A 17,746-nucleotide genomic window follows, 5' to 3' on the forward strand; every position below is an offset into this window, starting at 1 on the left:
CTTTGGAGTTGGTTTTAGTGATAAATATGATGTAAATTCATTAGTCAACCAACCAAGGGAAGACTACCACTTGTTGCTTCAAGATTGGTTCTTAATTTTTTTCCTTTTCCTTGTTGTTTTTGGTTAAAAAATTTGTCCAGCTTGCTCAGCTTTATAGCTGATGTTTGGCTCTAATATTAAAGAGATTACATATAAAAAAAATGATGGTCAAGTGGTGTGGTTAATCAGTAGTGAACGGTACCCGTCGGTTCGCACCGTTTTTCCTTAAATCACCCGTACTAGGGTTTTTACTTCCTATTCACTAGCTTATTGCTATCACTTCTAATCATATAATATTTTTCATCCAAAAGTCACTTTTACTCACCAAATTTGTTCCTCACTGCATACCGGATAGTCACACTTCGGATAGACGTAAAAACCCTAATTCGTTCTAACTTTAAAACTTAAAGGGGAAAGCCCTAATTTCGATGTTTATTTGCACTTGTTAGGGGGTGATTGGATGGTAGGCTATTACGAAGTAATAATTTCCAAATAAAAGGGTATTTTAAAGAAAAATATAAAGAATTTTCAAGTCCTCACATGCCCAGCTCTCGCCAGGACTACGGAAATGAATCACACAATAACGCCCCTAACTTACGAGAGTAATTTCAAGAAATGAGCACTCAAAACTTATCGAGTCATTCTCACCCCATAAAGAGTACCACGAATGAAGGTACATGTAGACACCAAATTTTTATTTTTGGTTTTATTTTATTATCCATGTTTGCTCATTAGTCTCTTAATTTTATTTTTAGGCATTTTTAGCATTAAAATTCAAAAAAAAGAAGAAAAGGTTCACAAAATATGCCATCTTTTAGCATTATGTTTATCTTGTTTTATTTTTATTATTTCATTATTTAAAAAAATAATAATAAAAAAAAATAAAAAAAGGGGACAGACCAAGCTCATGCACCGTGAGCCACACAAGATCAAAACTCTTTCTTTGTATCATATTTTTTTTACAGAAAAGCATGCGGGAAGGGAAAGGATCCGATGGCTTAAAAAAAAAGGCAAGAGTTGAGGATTCTTGGGGAGCCCTTCAGATGAGGATTTAGGGTTTGCCATTGGATATAAAAGGGAGAGTTTTGGGACGGCAAGAGGGGAGCAAGGAGTGACGGATAGAAAGATTGGATTTTTTGGGCAGAAAGAAAAAGAAACCGAGAACAGAAAAGGGGGAGTAGGAAGTAGCGGCTGAGGGTTAAGTAGAAAGGCCGAGAGAAAAAGGGATAGAGAGAAAGTTAAGAAAGCATCGAGTGATGGCTGAAACGGAGAGCAGAGCGAAAGTAAAAGAAAAGAGGTTGCCGACTGAGGGAAAAGACGGGAAAGAACAAGGCAGAAAGCAAAAGGGAAAACCAGAGTGGAGGAGAGATATCGTGAAGAGAGCAAGAAACAATGGGAAGAAAAGGGATGACGGAAATAGAGTGAGGAAGAGAGGGTGATGGCTGAACAAACCGGAGGAGAGGAGAAGAACTTCAAGAGAAGGAAATGAGGAAGGAGTCTGGTGTCATCTGGGACTGTTGTCGCTTACTGGATTCAACCACCATTGTTGTTGCCGAATCTTCACCAGAAATAGCACTGTAAGCCTCTCCTTTTACCTTTTTCTTATAGATAGCTTCCAAATCATGGATTCTTGTTTGGTGTTTTGACAGCTGATGTTGATGATTCTCTTATGAGTGTGGTTTTATGTCGTATGCTAAGACCTTTGGACTAAAATTTTGGCTGCAATCAAATTGGACCTTTCGGCCAGTACCAATCTTTTGTAGTTTCTTTCCCTTTGGTTGCTGAGATAACAGTTTGTGTTTGTATGATGTTTAGTTTGATATTTGATTGAAAGGTTATAGTTTTCTCCAATTTGGTGAATGAAAGGCTATATCTTGGGTCTTTATTTGCATAACTTGAGCCTGTTAAGATCCTTAGAGCCGTAGTGAGAGGTTTTAGCCGTCATAAACTTGAATTTTCTCGGTTGGTTGCAGCGGTTTTTGAGTCTGTTCGCTATTTTTTGGGTTACGTTCGTTGGGCAGTGGGTAAGTGTTGGGATGATTTCTTTGCAAGGGTCAAAAATGTTCTCTTTCTCACGCTTCATGTTTTCATCTCGAGAATCATGTTTGGCCAGAAATTGGGTAGCTCGGTTTGTGTTCTTGTTGCTCCCTTTTATGTTGTCAAAATGGCATGTTATTGTTTCTTCCCTTGCTGTTGTTGCACAGTAAGTCATGAGCAGAAACGGCTAAAATTGCAGCAGATTATAAAGTTTTCCTTGCTCTCCCTCTTTGCGTTTTTATCACTAAAGTTGAGTTTAGAATGCTTTGTTGGGTTTTAATTGAACAATTCAAGGATTTTGTTTGAAGTTTTGCATGAATACCTGTATTCAATAAGCTGATAAGGAAATGCATGAAGAAAGTCACGCAGTTGAGGCAAGGAAGAAAGTTCCCTTGTAAAAAAACCTTGTTATACTTTTTCTGCTATTTACTTGTTATCCTTGATGGTCAGCTCCATTTTTTTGTTTCAATCCTGCAATGAAGTTGCATGTTTAGTGGATGGTGGATAGGTAGAATCCTGGTATTTGATAAACCTCTTTACATGATGAAACGGATAGAGTCACAGCTGGAAAATTGCCGCAAGCTTGGAAACAAAAAGGCAGCAGGTTTCATTTTTTTAGTTGGTTGCAGAAATTTCAGCCTTCTACATATGCATGCATGAAAACGAAAAGGAAAATTTACACTTTAACCTCTCAAGTCTCCCATAATGCTAATTTGGCCCTAGTAACTGGAAAAGCCAATCAAATTGACCCTTCATATTTCTTTTTCCTTCCAATTAGGCCCCAATTTTGCAAACATAGGCTGTTTAAGTTATTTAAATGCTTTAACATCTATGTGTTTATTCATGATTACTTGAACTTTTCATTACTTATGGGCTCTTGAAATTCCCAAAACGTTTCATTTGGACTTGAATGATTGGTTAAGGATTACTTTTGGGTCCCTAGTAGTTGCTATATTTGGGAATTGGATGGGTCATTCCGTTTTCTTGGTCTTTATGCATTATGGGATTTCATTTGAGTTGCAATTGGGGAGGATTTTGGTGATTTTGTTTATATATTTTATTAGTTAATTGGTGCCTTGACCCTTTTATTGTTTTGAAGCTAATATCTCATTTACTCGATTTCCATTGCAAGGGAGGTAATCTCTCTCCTTGATTTTATTTTTCCTATGTGCCCTATGTGTTTTGTGTGAATATACATGCTTTAATTCGCTTTTCATTGTTATTAATGATTTAATTGCTTGTTTCGCTTGCTTTTATATCGCTTTCTTTAATTAAGCAAGTTATTCGTGGGCATTTGAACCCCAATTTGCAATAGTTTAGTATTTCTTTTAATCGTTTATTTATTTATTCCCCCTTCTAGATTGTAGTAGGGCCTCCCTAATGTAATAGATAGGGCTTTATTTGCTTTATTTGCCTTGTGTGTTTTTGCATGCCTATGTGTTATGTGTTACTTGCTTTCCTAGGGTCTTGCATCTAGATATCATGCTTACGTGTTATGTGTTTTATGTGGTTTATGTGTTTATTTGCTTTATTATACTTTACATGATTTATTTGATCGTAATGAATGTGTGACGTCACCACACTAGTCCAATGCTAGTTGTGGTCTTTTTCCCGTCACCACACTAGTCCAATGCTAGTTGTGGCCCTTTTGTTCCGATTTTCCACTAGTCCAATGCTAGTAGGAATTCATAGACATGGGTTAGTCCAACGCTAGACCCTTAGGAGCCCCTCGACCGCTAGATCATGTTTGTGTGACTACATTACATTCTCATGCATATTTTTTCACCTTTTAGGGTCTTTTATCATTTTTTGCATGACATCCCTCCTTATACGTATATCCTTTCCCCATATTTTCCCGTATATATATATTACTTACCCCTTTGTATGAAACATGACATTAGACTTGCATTTCATTTAAGAAATAGAAACTAGGTTAGATCATTTGCGTGCTAGATTAGGAAAACCCCTTGGATATGGGATATGGACGAGTTTGGCTTCTTTGGCCTTAGCACGCTCGTATTCCCTCTATTAAAGGGAACATTGGAGTCACGAGCATTAGTTCCCCGCACCCGACATGATGTATAATTACTCTTATTTTCCTTTTCTTTCTTTCGAGTCTCATGACTTGCATTATTCGTGACTTTTTCGAAGAGTCTTTATTGGGCGTCACAATTAATGTGATTGGTACCAAGTAAGATTTGAAGATACATTTTGACCCTCCGATACCTTCCTAGGTCTAGGGTTTCCATTCATATAGAACATCCAAATGTGATAAATCTTAAGGGTAAAATAAGAAAATCTTTGACTAAATCGCGCAACTAGCCTTGGCTAGGTTGAAAGGGTGCCTTGGATTCTTATCCTTGCCTCCCTTTCTTCAAATGCGACTCCCGAATCTTTTTCTCTGATTTTCGTAAACTTGGAGTCGTTTAAAAAGGGTTTTCTACTTTTTTCTTTAAAAATTTCATTTTTTAGGTGACTTGGTACACCTTAACTCTATACCAAGTGGCGACTCCATTTTTCATTCAAAAACCCTTTTTAAACTATATTTTGGGTCAAATCGTCGCATTTTCAAGTCCCATTTAGACCCATGTTTTTATTTTCTTTTAAATCAAAAATTCATTTTTTCAATCTAAAATCGAATCAAAAGCTATTTTCCTAAACTCGTCTTTTAATATTTTATAAAAAAATGGGGCGCGACAGTTGGCGACTCCACTGGGGACTTAGAGAGTCCGAGCAACTTTGATTTAGTCAATCCTTTTCTTCTTTTAACCTTTTCATATATCGCATTTGGATGTTTAGGGTTGCATTTTTCTTTTTTAGAATTTTTGCTTTTCGCGCGTATCAACTCATTCCCTCACACATTTGCGTATGATTGATTTGATGGATGAATGGTTTATTTATGTGATCTCGCGCTTTGCATTGCATTTGGGTGGGGGAATTTTACCCTAGAGCCTCGCGTTGGTTCTCGATCCCTCCCCTCCAAACGAAGCACTTCATACGTGCATGCATAGTTTTAGTCACCCTATTTTTCTTTTATTATCGTGGGCGCTATCCCACATCTCCTTGTAGGATTAGGATTGATTGCCTTGGGTAGGCGGATGGTGTGCTCTGCGCCCATAGCGCTACCTAAGGGTTCACTCGAGCCACCGACCGAAGGCCTTGGGAGTGATGACCCTTTGCCTTTAGGTCTGAAGGTTTGGGAGCCAAAGCCTTATCGAGTCTAGATGCATTAGTAAGCCAAACCTCATGCATCCATATTAGAATTACCTAGGGTAGAGTCGACCTTACCCTATTAAGGACACTATGCACGAGGGGAGGGGTCCTACCCTTTTTCCTTACTTATCTTTGTTGTTTATTGTCCAACGTGTTATGTGATTATGTGTTGAACTGACGTTTCATTGTCTCTTGTCTTTTGCATTCACAAACATTAGGAAAATAAGAGGTCTGGCATGATCCTCTTTTAGGACCCACCCTTATAGATAGGCTATTGCACGTTTAGAAATTCTGGTATATTTCATTTGTGAATTAATAGCATATCATTTTAGGCCTATCCGGGCATATAAAGGGCTCCTTAGGGCACGTTTTCCTTTAAATCGCATGTTTTATTGCTTTAATAAACTAGCATCATGCATCCACCTTAGAAGGGAATGCCATTTAGGGGATCCCGTACTAGGAATAAACTGCCCTGTGTCTCGGATATCCAATGAGACTTGTACGTTTACATTTTGTACCATCCGAAGGGGTAGTGCACAAGGTAAGGTAGGATCCGATCATTTTCATAAAGTGATTTTTGGAATATGAGTGTCTAATAATCACTTTTTGGCCGTTTTAATATAATTGGTAAACATCCCTTGCGTAAAGGACAATAACTCGAAGTAATTCACAAATGATTCCTCATTGTTGAGACGATAAATATATTGAGGCCAAATCTTGATTTTAGGAGGCTCATAGACTAATGCATTGCAATGAAGTTTTGAAACTTTACCTTTTTTGGGTGATCTGGTCGATTTTTTTTTATTATAAATCATCAATTTCAATCAATCCATTTGACCAATTTACCTTTTTTGGGTGATCTGGTCGATTTTTGAATAAATCATTAACTCCATTTCATTCATTTGGCCAATTCATCCATTTTTAGGGCGATCGAACCGATTTTGAATAAATCAAGTTTCATTCAATCCATTTGACCAATCTACCCTTTTTAGGGTGATTCGATTAATTTTGGATAAATCAAATTTCATTCAAATCATTTGACCAGCTTACCTATTTTTAGGGCAATTCGGTCGTTTTTGAATAAATCATCAATTTTATCCAATCCATTTGACCCGCTTTTTCCCTTTAGGGTTTGAGTCTAAGACTCACCGAATAAATTAATCAAGACATTGCAATCTCTGTTACACATCATCTTATGTGTTGATCAAAGTAGGCAATCCATTCGGCCTTTGTCCTCATTTTTAGGACAGATGTCTCTTCTCACTCCAATTGGTCAAAATTATCAAATCATTTTTGTCACTCAACCAGTTGATCAGATTCTTCAGGTATTGTATGGTGCCTACCCTAGACGATTACATTTTCATGCTAGGCCTACCCTTGGCATAAAAGGGCTCCCCTATAGGGCATGCATACCGATTTTGTAGTTTTACCTACTAACTCGGGGTATTTTTCTTTTGTTTTCCCTTCCCCTGCATTCACAAAAATGTTTAATAAGGTGAAAATATTTTTCTATGTCTGCTAAAATTTGAGAACTACAAGTATTATTTGATTCTTGGGCAGATCCTACAATCCATCTGAAGGCTCTAGGCTAAAGCCTCTGAGAGATTTCATAATTGTTTTTGAAAGAAAAATTCTATATATTTGACTTGTTAATACATTTTTGTCCCAAAAGAAAGAGAGACGGAAAGTGTATATGTGGAGTTTTTTAGAAGTTTTTCTCTTGTCATTTGTATTATAATTGAATGAGCAATTTTGTTTTAAACTTTTTCAGCAATAAAGTTTTAGACAATTATTGTTTTGTATATAATCATGTACATTTCATTCTTTCTTTTGCTCATTAGAGATTTCATGATAAATTTTAAGAAATAAGACCAAGTTAAGATTTTTCAACCTCTTGCCTGAAAAATCACAAAATTAGTGATCCAAACTGTACAATAAGAGTGCCCGGAATTAAGAGAAACCACTCAAACTGATCGGTCACTCAAAAAGCCCAATGAGATACCTCTTCTCCTTCACAAAACACCCCAAAATAAAATCAGTCACATTGATTGATAAATTGCAAATTGGAGCAATCTTTGCTTGAAAACTGTCCTCTGTGTCTAATTATATTCAATTCACATCTCAGTGAAAGCAAAATGGTGCATTATCCTTGTTTGTTTTGAAAATTTGGAATGATATTTCAAGCGTTCGTTTCTCTACCCATACAAATTTTATCATTTGCTCTCCCATTTGAGTCTTCAAAAGAATAATTTCGTTTCAAGTAAGAGCCTTGATGATCACTACACTACATTGAAAAATTTTCAAATAAGTAATGGGAGTGGATTTTTAATGAGTATTTCGTTACTTTGGTTGTCATGAAGAGTAAGAATGATACTTTGGCCATCGTTTCTACAACCTAAACACTGTTTTGCCCCTTGCATCCTCATTTGAGCTAAAATCGGTGATTTTTTTTAAAGCACCTATGATCGCACCCCACATTGGGGAAGGAGATTGGAGAATTTTTCTAAAAAGGAGAAAAAGCAAAATGCTAAAAATTAAAAGAAAGAGAGAACCCCAAATGGGAAAATTTGATTCTACCTGGGTTTCAATTTTGGAAAAAAAGAAAAGAGAGAAAAGAAAAGAGAGAAAGAGAAAAGAAAGAAAAGTTGTCCGGCGGATCCTCTATGTTTCACGGATATGGATGAACGGAAGTCATCCTCGGTTAATTGATTCAGATGCATGCAAAAAATTTCGTATTAATGAAAATTTTCCTTTCAGAGTTAATATAAGGAACGGAATAAAAGTCAGGCCCTCTTCTTTTCCAATCAAACATTCTATCCCTAGTTATCCCTTTTGAGCCTTCAGAATAAATTGCTTCGTTTGGCAACCCCTGAGAATCGCAAACCCCACACTGGGGCAAGTTTGAGTTGAAAAAGAAGAAAGGTCTCAAAAGGTGAAAAGTGATAAGGCAACAAAATCAAAAGACAAAAGAAGAAAAGAGAACTTCAGTTAAACTGGGGCAAATTTTGAAAATTTCAAAGGAATGGCAAAAGGCCAAGAAAAGAAAAAAAAAAGAAGAAAAGAGAACCTCAGTTGAACATGAATTGGGGCAAATTTTGAAAAGTTCAAAAGAATGGCGGAAGGCCAAAAAGAAAAAAGAGAGAAAAATGAAAGAAGAAGACCCTCAATTGAGAATAAACTGAGGCAAGTTCTGATTTAATCCTAAAAAGAGGGTTGTTACAATAATGCGATCTCAGATTATTTAAACCACGTTTTAAAATCTGCTTTCAAACCTTAACCTTTCTAAGCACCCCACCAGACCTCATTACAAAAGCCGAAAGTCCTGATTTCTGTTTCTTTGCAATATCTCTGTCAAAAAATTTTCTAATTGGTAAGTGATCCTTGTATACTGATGCCAGAAATTTTTTAAATGTATTTCTGAATTGATTAGTTGTGAAGTTGATAGTACGCATCTTCTAAAAATCCGCCAGGGCACCTTTGAAAAGAAAAGAAAAGGAAAAAGCAAAAATAAATGCAAAGGAAATGAAAAAGATTTGATGGTGAAATCCCTGTTAAGTGATGATGAAAGTCACCAAATCTACGATCTTTGAGTTCAAGACAGGGGCAATTTCGGAAAAATGCGATCTTCGGGGCAACATCCTTGAAAGTTTTATTCTTTAACTATCGTTTTCAAACAACATTACAAGCCTAGAAAGCTTATTTGTTGACTAAGTTTTCTTAAGAAATAGGGGTGACATACTATTTGCTTTCACTAAGATGTGATATTGAATGGATTACATACAATTTGGGCACAAGAATAAGACAGATCCTAACTTCTCATTTTTTTCCTTAGCCATCTCGAAAGCAGAAATAACACCCACTTGATTGGTCCTGAAAGATGAGTTAACAAGGAATAGTGACCCATTACCTTAAACATTGATGCTAAAGGGGGAATGAAATCTTTTGTAATTGGGTTTTATTTCGAGAGATTCATCATGAAATTTTCTGTTAAGAAACATGGTTTCTTACATTGTCCAAATAAATGGAGAGTCATCCAAACAAATTTTTGCAATTTAATGGACCCACACTGGGGCAAATTTTCATTTGAGTGATTTTGCAAAATGGGCCCATACTAGGGCAAATTTTTGTTTATGAAATTTCGTAAAATAAGCCCACACTGGGCAAAATTTTTTATAATACATTTGAGGTTTTCGCCCAAGAGTCAAGTAACGCACTTTCGAATCAATAACACTGCTCTTTCCATGAGTAGTAGTTGCATTAATTTAAGTGCATGTCATACTTTGTTAAGCCCCTTATGCAGGAATTCATGGCTTGAAATCGATGAAGAAGCGTAAGTCAGAATCTTGCGAATCAAGACCTTAAGGAGGAGCAACCATGCCGTAACACAAATCAAATGATCGGCTGCACAATAATTGGTGGAAATTTGGGCAAATTATTTTTTGAGAAGATTCTCCCAAATGAAAAAATTGGAAAAATCAAGGAAAAAGAGAGAAGAAAAGAAAGAAAGAAGCACAAGATAAAACAAAAGGGGTGGAGACGACCTTAGCGAAAACCCGAAAGGGCACTAAGTGCTTTCGCCAACACCGGACTCCGGAGCAGAGATATTTGAAAGGGTCAAGGATGACGTTTCATGCTAAAGGTTTTGCACAGTATATGATCATAATCATGGGATTTGGGCAAGTGACAATCTTTTGATTTACTAAAAACGCATTTGAATTTGTTCATTCCTAAGAAAGCACAATGGAACAACGAACAGTTGACAATCTTGATTCCAGACAGAAAAGTTTGTTTCAATGGAATGCCAAAAATTGAAGGCCTCAAAGTGGCTTGACGTGAAAATAGTTTGCTGAACAAAAATGAAAATCACATTGGGCCTGGATTTTGTGCTGCCAACATCCCAAAGATCACATTGAGCCTGGATTTCTTGCCGCCAACATCACATTGGGCCTGGATTTTGTGCCACCAACATCACGTTGGGCTTGGACTTTGTGCCACCAACATTCCGTTGGGCTCGGATTTTGTGCAACCAAGACAGGCTCGGGTGTTATTCCGCTGATCAATTTTCATGGCAGGCTCGGATTTAATTCTATTGACCAATTCATCATACTGGGGCAAATTATTTTTGGAAAGTTTCTCAAAAATCAAAAAAGTCAAAAAGTAAAAATAAAAATAAAAAAGGACAAGTCAAAAAAAAAAGTTAAAAAAATTTCAAAAAAGAAAGAGTCAAAAAAATCAAATCAAAAAATCAAAAGCAATAAAAATAAATAAAAAAAAAAATCAAATCAGGTTTTATCACGGCAGGCTCGGGTTTGATCCCACTGACCGATTGTCAAGGCATTTCATTTGCACTGCCACTAGTCTCGGGTCAGTCCCGATTTTAAATTTCTGTTCGGGTCAGTCCCGTTTAAATTTCCTGTCTCGGGTCAGTCCCATGATTTTAAATTCTATTCGGGTCAGTCCCATGATTTTAAGTTTTATTCGGGTCAGTCCCATGATTTTAAGTTTTATTCGGGTCAGTCCCATGATTTTAAATTCTATTCGGGTCAGTCCTATGATTTTAAGTTTTTTTCGGGTCAGTCCCATGATTTTAAATTTTGTTCGAGTCAGTCCCATGATTTAAGGTTTTATTCGAGTCAGTCCCATGATTTTAAATTTTGTTCAGGTCAGTCCCATGATCTTAAATTTTGTTCGGGTCAGTCCCATGATTTTAAGTTTTATTCGGATCAGTCCCATGATTTAAGGTTTTATTCGAGTCAGTCCCATGATTTTAAATTTTATTCGGGTCAGTCCCATGATTTTATGTTTTATTCGGGTCAGTCCCATGATTTAATGTTTTATTCGGGTCAGTCCCATGATTTAATGTTTTATTCGGGTCAGTCCCATTTTAAAATTTTTGTCAAAAGGGGTCAATCTCCATTTCTAAGGCGTCCATCGTTCAAGTCGTTCGCAACCAAATAACACAGGTGAGTATTTGGTGTCTATTTCTTTGTCTCAAGTTTTTCCAAAACTCAGACAAAGAGGGGCAAACTGTAGACACCAAATTTTTATTTTTTATTTTTATTTTTGGTTTTATTTTATTATCCATGTTTGCTCATTAGTCTCTTAATTTATTTTTAGGCATTTTTAGCATTAAAATTCAAAAAAAAAGAAAAGAAAAGGTTCACAAAATACTCCTTCTTTTAGCATTATGTTAATCTTGTTTTATTTTTATTATTTCATTATTTAAAAAAATAATAATATAAAAAATAATAAAAAGGGGGACAGACCAAGCTCATGCACCGTGAGCCACACAAGATCAAAACTCTTTCTTTGTATCATATTTTTTTTACAGAAAAGCATGCGGGAAGGGAAAGGATCCGATGGCTTAAAAAAAAGGCAAGAGTTGAGGATTCTTGGGGAGCCCTTCAGATGAGGATTTAGGGTTTGCCATTGGATATAAAAGGGAGAGTTTTGGGACGGCAAGAGGGGAGCAAGGAGTGACGACTAGAAAGACTGGGTTTTTCGGGCAGAAAGAAAAGGAAACCGATAACAGAAAAGGGGGAGTAGGAAGTAGCGGCGGAGGGTTAAGTAGAAAGGCCGAGAGAAAAAGGGATAGAGAGAAAGTTAAGAAAGCATCGAGTGATGGCTGAAACGGAGAGCAGAGCGAAAGTAAAAGAAAAGAGGTTGCCGGCTGAGGGAAAAGACGGGAAAGAACAAGGCAGAAAGCAAAAGGGAAAACCAGAGTGGAGGAGAGATATCGTGAAGAGAGCAAGAAACAATGGGAAGAAAAGGGATGATGGAAATAGAGTGAGGAAGAGAGGGTGATGGCTGAACAAATCGGAGGAGAGGAGAAGAGCTTCAGGAGAAGGAAACGAGGAAGGAGTCTAGTGTCATCTGGGACTGTTGTCGCCTACCGGATTCAACCACCATTGTTGTTGCCGAATCTTCACCAGAAATAGCACTGTAAGCCTCTCCTTTTACCCTTTTCTTATAGATAGCTTCCAAATCATGGATTCTTGTTCGGTGTTTTGACGGCTGATGTTGATGATTCTCTTATGAGTGTGGTTTTATGTCGTATGCTAAGACCTTTGGACTAAAATTTTGGCTGCAATCAAATTGGACCTTTCGGCCAGTACCAATCTTTTGTAGTTTCTTTCCCTTTGGTTGCTGAGATAACAGTTTGTGTTTGTATGATGTTTAGTTTGATATTTGATTGAAAGGTTATAGTTTTCTCCAATTTGGTGAATGAAAGGCTATATCTTGGGTCTTTATTTGCATAACTCGAGCCTGTTAAGATCCTTAGAGCCGTAGTGAGAGGTTTTAGCCGTCATAAACTTGAATTTTCTCGGTTGGTTGCAGCGGTTTTTGAGTCTGTTCGCTATTTTTTGGGTTACGTTCGTTGGGCAGTGGGTAAGTGTTGGGATGATTTCTTTGCAAGGGTAAAAAATGTTCTCTTTCTCACGCTTCATGTTTTCATCTCGAGAATCATGTTTGGCCAGAAATTGGGTAGCTCGGTTTGTGTTCTTGTTGCTCCCTTTTATGTTGTCAAAATGGCATGTTATTGTTTCTTCCCTTGCTGTTGTTGCACAGTAAGTCATGAGCAGAAACGGCTAAAATTGCAGCAGATTATAAAGTTTTCCTTGCTCTCCCTCTTTGCGTTTTTATCACTAAAGTTGAGTTTAGAATGCTTTGTTGGGTTTTAATTGAACAATTCAAGGATTTTGTTTGAAGTTTTGCATGAATACCTGTATTCAATAAGCTGATAAGGAAATGCAGCAAGAAAGTCACGCAGTTGAGGCAAGGAAGAAAGTTCCCTTGTAAAAAAACCTTGTTGTACTTTTTCTGCTGTTTACTTGTTATCCTTGATGGTCAGCTCCATTTTTTTGTTTCAATCCTGCAATGAAGTTGCATGTTTAGTGGATGGTGGATAGGTAGAATCCTGGTATTTGATAAACCTGTTTGAATGATGAAACGGATAGAGTCGCGGCTGGAAAATTGCCGCAAGCTTGGAAACAAAAAGGCAGCAGGTTTCATGTTTTTAGTTGGTTGCAGAAATTTCAGCCTTCTACGTATGCATGCATGAAAATCAAAAGGAAAATTTACACTTTAACCTCTCAAGTCTCCCATAATGCTAATTTGGCCCTAGTAATTGGAAAAGCCAATCAAATTGACCCTTCATATTTATTTTTCCTTCCAAGTAGGCCCCAATTTTGCAAACATAGGCTGTTTAAGTTATTTAAATGCTTTAACATCTATGTGTTTATTCGTGATTACTTGAACTTTTCATTACTTCTGGGCTCTTGAAATTCCCAAAACGTTTCATTTGGACTTGAATGATTGGTTAAGGATTACTTTTGGGTCCCTAGTAGTTGCTATATTTGGGAATTGAATGGGTCATTCCGTTTTCTTGGTCTTTATGCATTATGGGATTTCATTTGAGTTGCAATTGGGGGGGATTTTGGTGATTTTGTTTATATATTTTATTAGTTAATTGGTGCCTTGACCCTTTTATTGTTTTGAAGCTAATATCTCATTTACTCGATTTCCATTGCAAGGGAGGTAATCTCTCTCCTTGATTTTATTTTTCCTATGTGCTCCTATGTGTTTTGTGTGAATATACATGCTTTAATTCGCTTTTCATTGTTATTAATGATTTAATTGCTTGTTTCGCTTGCTTTTATATCGCTTTCTTTAATTAAGCAAGTTATTCGTGGGCATTTGAACCCCAATTTGTAATAGTTTAGTATTTCTTTTAATCGTTTATTTATTTATTCCCCCTTCTAGATTGTAGTAGGGCCTCCCTAATGTAATAGATAGGGCTTTATTTGCTTTATTTGCCTTGTGTGTTTTTGCATGCCTATGTGTTATGTGTTACTTGCTTTCCTAGGGTCTTGCATCTAGATATCATGCTTACGTGTTATGTGTTTTATGTGGTTTATTTGTTTATTTGCTTTATTATACTTTACATCATTTATTTGATCGTAATGAATGTGTGACGTCACCACACTAGTCCAATGCTAGTTGTGGTCTTTTTCCCGTCACCACACTAGTCCAATGCTTGTTGTGGCCCTTTTGTTCTGATTTTCCACTAGTCCAATGCTAGTAGGAATTCACAGACATGGGTTAGTCCAACGCTAGACCCTTAGGAGCCCCTCGACCGCTAGATCATGTTTGTGTGACTACATTATATTTTCATGCATATTTTTTCACCTTTTAGGGTCTTTTATCATTTTTTGCATGACATCCCTCCTTATACGTATATCCTTTCCCCATATTTTCTCGTATATATATATATATATATTACTTACCCCTTTGTATGAAACATGACATTAGACTTGCATTTCATTTAAGAAATAGAAACTAGGTTAGATCATTTGCGTGCTAGATTAGGAAAACCCCTTGGATATGGGATATGGACGAGTTTGGCTTCTTTAGCCTTAGCACGCTCGTATTCCCTCTATTAAAGGGAACATTGGAGTCACGAGCATTAGTTCCCCGCACCCGACATGATGCATTCCTTTAGGCCACGTATATTTGTATAATTACTCTTATTTTCCTTTTCTTTCTTTCGAGTCTCATGACTTGCATTATTCGTGACTTTTTCGAAGAGTCTTTATTGGGCGTCACAATTAATGTGATTGGTACCAAGTAAGATTTGAAGATACATTTTGACCCTCCGATACCTTCCTAGGTCTAGGGTTTGCATTCATATAGAACATCCAAATGTGATAAATCTTAAGGGTAAAATAAGAAAATCTTTGACCAAATCGCGCAACTAGCCTTGGCTAGGTTGAAAGGGTGCCTTGGATTCTTATCCTTGCCTTCCCTTTCTTCAAATGCGACTCCCGAATCTTTTTCTCTGATTTTTGTAAACTTGGAGTCATTTAAAAAGGGTTTTCTACTTTTTTCTTTAAAAAATTCATTTTTTAGGTGACTTGGTACACGTTAACTCTATACCAGGTGGCGACTGCATTTTTCATTCAAAAAACCTTTTTTAAACTATATTTTGGGTCAAATCGTCGCATTTTCAAGTCCCATTCAGACCCATGTTTTTATTTTCTTTTAAATCAAAAATTCATTTTTTCAATCAAAAATCGAATCAAAAGCTATTTTCCTAAACTCGTCTTTTAATATTTTATAAAAAAATGGGGCGCGACAGTACAGAGTTCGAACACTCAAATTGGTCACGAAAGCGAAGAAACAAAAATTTGTCGTGGATGAACAGTGACGGACACGTCACTATCTGGCCACTATCCGGCCGGATTATAGGCCGGATAGGAGGTAGAGGCCGGAACCAAGGGGGCCAAGAACCTCTGCCAATCCAACCGGTAATCCGGTCGGATTGCCCTGGCCGGATTCAGGCCGGAGGCTAAACTCAAAAATTTTCTTCCTCCCCTGCATATCTGGCCAGGTATCCGACCAGAATTTGGCCGGATTCTAGGCCGAAATGGTGAACAGTAAATTTGTTAAAATTCTTTTTTTCCTTCGTTCAAATTTCGTACTCATCTCAAACCAAGCCGATCACATATAGCAGGCAATCATTAACTTGATATGAACATACCACAACAGATCCACTTCATATACATAAGAGGAATACAATTATCAATCCCACATTTACCATATACAACTCAAAAGTATACTTGGAATCAAATACATCAAGGTTTTTCCAAAACAATCGAGGAGCTATCCAAAAGAACAAAATGCCTAATTAGCTCAACTCGTTTTCTCAAAACTTGGTTCCGAAAGTGTTCCTATATGTAAAACAAAATAACGATGGTGAGCTTACGCTCGGGAGGTACCAAAAGATTCACAAGTACCGCTATGCATGGCCAACAAACACCTAAGTTTCTCATCAAAATAACCACATACAAAAGGATACGGTCGGCTCTCAAGAGCCATTTTCCACTGGCCGTACTTGATCATACCCGTTGACACTCCCTCAACCATTGAATGGGAAACATGACCGTTGTAACAGCCCCACTTTCCCCTAAGGCGAACCAAAGGGCTAGCGGACTGTCTGCCCAACTCTCGCCAGGACTACGGATCAGTTCACGTCGATCTACTACGTTCCGGAACATACCCACGCGTGTAAACAAGTCAAAATCACAAATAAAAACAAATAAAAAAAATGAAAATCGAAGCCGATGATGAACAGTACCGGCCACGTCAGAATCCAGATACTAGGCCGAGAGTAGCCAAAATTTTTCCTTCTCCGTTTGAAATGCGTATCGCTCCGAAATCCAACCAAACATATATAAACATTAAAATTCAACATTTACAAGCCAAAACGGCATACAAAATATCCAAAAGTTCATACATGTGCAACTAGCCACTTACAAGCCAACCATTGGTTGAAACCAAACACTTAGGGTTTTCACCCTCAAGGAGCTATTCAAAATATACATTTACATGAGCTCAACTTGCTAGTACAACCTTTCCAAAAGTGATCATTTTCCTGTAAGGAAAACAAATGGAACGGAATGAGCTTAAACCCAGTGAGTTACTACCACATAAGCAACAAAGATCACATAAGCATAATCTTTCATTTCAAGTACACAATTAAGAAGTAAAACAAGTCGGTAAAAGGATACGGACGGCTCTCAAGAGCCCATTTCCACGCTTACATTCTTGATCCAATCTCATTGACCCTCCGTCAATGTTTAAGAATACCCGACCGTAGACCTCACTTCACTCCATTCCTTCCACCAAACATACCCCAACCGGGCCCACACTCCAATCAGTAACTTTTGGTAATACTCGAGTATACCGGAATCAAGAGTCTCATTACTACAAGATTCCCCAGTACAGTCCCCGTGGCATGACAATTTTCACGACCAAACCCTCGCCGGCTCGATCCAATTGACTACCAAACGGGGTTGAGCTCAGTGATACAGTAAAGCTGTTGGACATTCGTCCAAATGACACCAAATCAGTTTTCCATGAATGGAATTCAGTATCTCATATAACAAGTGCAGTATTCCAGTAACACAGTAAGCAGTCATGAATGAAATCACAAGGGGGTAAGGGCGGTCAAGTACACCCTCACCTCAATCACTTCCAATAGCCAAATAAGCCTTCAAGGCATCAATTTCACATATAACAAAGCCACATTGTAACATTTAAGTGAGTAGTATACTCACCAATCAATTAAGTGCTATTTTATGCACTTCCGTCAGGAGAATGTCGTGAACCACCGTCACGCCCTAGAACACGTAAGCAAGTACAATGAGACTCGATAACGAGTCATAAAGCAATGCCAATCACAACCCCAATAGGGTTTATATGCATAAATAAGCATCATAGGTAACCAGAAATTAAGAAATGGCATTAGCTTAGGCCTTAACAAAAAACAGTTTTAGTCATACTTTTGCAGTAATGGCACAAAATGCGCTACGCTTATCGGATGAGGGCGTAAGACCACCATCTCGAAGCTAAAAGACAGGGCTACAACAATGTAGAAGGCCACTCAGTCCAAATC

The sequence above is a fragment of the Coffea arabica genome, chromosome 4c (assembly GCF_036785885.1).
Source record: "Coffea arabica cultivar ET-39 chromosome 4c, Coffea Arabica ET-39 HiFi, whole genome shotgun sequence".
Classification (NCBI taxonomy): Eukaryota; Viridiplantae; Streptophyta; class Magnoliopsida; order Gentianales; family Rubiaceae; genus Coffea; species Coffea arabica.